This window comes from Mesocricetus auratus, unplaced genomic scaffold, assembly GCF_017639785.1.
Source record: "Mesocricetus auratus isolate SY011 unplaced genomic scaffold, BCM_Maur_2.0 Super-Scaffold_15014, whole genome shotgun sequence".
In the NCBI taxonomy this organism is placed as follows: domain Eukaryota; kingdom Metazoa; phylum Chordata; class Mammalia; order Rodentia; family Cricetidae; genus Mesocricetus; species Mesocricetus auratus.
In genome coordinates this window covers 83,987,752-83,990,152 of record NW_024429186.1, presented here as the reverse complement: position 1 = coordinate 83,990,152, position 2,401 = coordinate 83,987,752, and the positions used below count along the sequence as shown (strand labels likewise).

Sequence of the window (2,401 nt, the reverse complement as noted above, 5' to 3'; positions counted from 1 at the left end):
GAGAGCAGCCAGCAACAACTTAAAGATGGCTCCATGAAGGTCACTGAGTTATATCTAAGAGCTGAGTCTGACACCAGAGGAGGGACACCTTTACCTTTGTCCTGGCCTCCCACCCTAGCCCACCTCTGAGGCTTCCTGTTAATACCTGAAAGCCAGTGTTCGGGGTGAGTGGATTTCTTTCTGGAATGATCTGTGGAATGCTTTCTCCTTCCTCTGAACTGCTTCTCCCAATCTTACACTGCCCCATCCTAACTGCAGACTGTTTCGTGTAATACAGAAAATATTCGTTTTCTCTTTTTCTTTCTTTGAGATAAGGATTCTGTGTAACCCAGTGTGGTCTCACACTCAGAATCCTCCTGCTTCAGCCTCTTGAGTTCTAAGATTATTGGCACTGGCTACCATGGCTGGCTAAGCTTCTTGTTGTCCTAAATGAGTCTCTGTGGCTATGGAGTCTTTTCTCTTCATCCAGGCTGTTAGGGAGACTGAGTGGTCAGCCGTCCTCCAAAGTTAGAAAGCATGAAACCTCACTGGCCAGGAGTAATTTGCTTAGGAGGAGGGGTGTGGGCTGCATATAGTTAAGGGGATGGGGGTGCTATAAACAGCTATCAAGAGGTAGGTGTGTGGCTGCACACTCCAAACCCTCCAGTTTTGGCCTCAGTTGGCCTATGCTCTGCAGCCCTCCCCATAAGCTGCAGCTCAGACATACTTAGCATTAGGCCAAAGGGCCAAAAGTGCATGAAGTCAGTCCTCACTCTGTTGCGTGCCTTTGGGTGGGCTGTCCACCTCTCTGTACTTCTGACAATGTCCTTTGTACAGGGTAAGGCAAATGACTATTAACTTCCTCAGGTGGGACCTAGAGCACGGCACTTTCCTAATCAATGACTATTTGCTCCTTTGAAGCCTTCGATGTCTGAGAAGGAGTCTCGTGTTAGAAAACTGAGTATTTACCAGCAACGTTGCCATGGAGATGAGGCTCATTTGGGAAAAGACTAAAAAGGGAAACATGAGTAGAAGTTCTTTGCAGAAATTAGGAGAGTCTCTCCTTCATCTGAATTCTGGGAAATGATGTTTAACAGGATGAGTAATGGTCACAGAGAAGTGACAATGTTTTCCACATGTGGTGTAGGAAAGTCATTTTCTTCAGTTGGGGACCTCATGTGGCTCAATGTCATTCTGCGAGTACATTGCTCGTTTCCTGTATTGATGTCCATCTTACATCTTTCCTTGTTAAGAATACAAATCCTGAGCTGGAATGTTCCAGTCCAGCCCGGTCTACCCAGTGAATACCAGGATAGCCAGAGCTATGTAGAGAGACCTTGTCTTCATACAAAACATCAACAATGAAATAAATAAATAAATAAATAGATAGATAAATACTCCCCCCTAAAAAACAAACAAACCAGAAAAGTCCTTTGTAATCCCCTGGAAATAGTAGCTCAAAGCTGTGCTTGGACGCCTTTAATCCCAGCACTTGGGAGGCAGAGGCAGGCGGATCTCTGTGAGTTCGAGGCCAGGCTGGACCGACAGCCTCGAAAACAATACAGAGAAACCCTGTCTCGAAAAACCAAAAAAAAAAAAAAAAAGCTGTGCTTGGTGGGGGCTGGAGAGATGGCTCAGGGCTTAAGATCACTGCTGCTCTTCCAGAGGTCCAGGCTCCGGCACCCACATGGCAGCCCACATCTGCCTGTAACTTCAAGATCTGACAGCCTCGCACAGACACACATGCAGGCAAAACACCAATGCACGTAAAAATAAATATATAAAAATAGATTAATTAGCAAATACAAGCTGTGAATGGTGGCACTCATCCGTCATGCCAACACATAGGAGGCTGAGGCAGGAGGATTGCTGTGGGTTTTGAGGCCAGCTTAGGCTACTGTTTGGGACTCTGTCTCAAAGTAAAAAAGGTTAGCACTCCTCTTCACAAGGACAGAGAGTCCCTTGGGACTAACAATACCCACATGGTTAAGACTTTGACACTTACTTGTTGGGTATGATGGAGCATGACCTTAGGAGGCACAGCTCTGTGAATCTGAGGCACATAGTGATTTCTAGGACAGCTGGGCTGTTAAATAGAGATACCATGTCTAGAAAAAATCAAAACAAACAAAAAAGATTGTCTAAAATCCCTTGTATTTTTCCTCAGATTCTTTTCTCCAATAAAGCATAAATGACAGAGGTAATATGTTGTCATCTAGGGGAAGTGGCAACTGAGTCTCTGTATGGTGCTCCTTGGACTTGCCAGCCTCAAGGCTACTACAGGCCAAGAGCAGTTACAATACTAGGGCTTTGTCAAGGCTTTCCCTTAATAATATTCAAATAGGCCAGAAAAGTGACTCACTGAGTAAAGGTGTTTGCCATGCAAGCCGGATGACCTGAGTTCAATCCCTGGACCCACATA

The 2,401-nt window shown here is 45.4% G+C and overlaps 1 pseudogene; it reads left to right on the top strand.

Annotated features, from left to right (window-relative positions):
- Positions 1 to 1,885: 1,885 nt before the first annotated feature.
- On the top strand, positions 1,886 to 1,989 carry LOC121139624 (annotated as a pseudogene).
- The last annotated feature ends 412 nt before the right edge of the window (positions 1,990 to 2,401 follow it).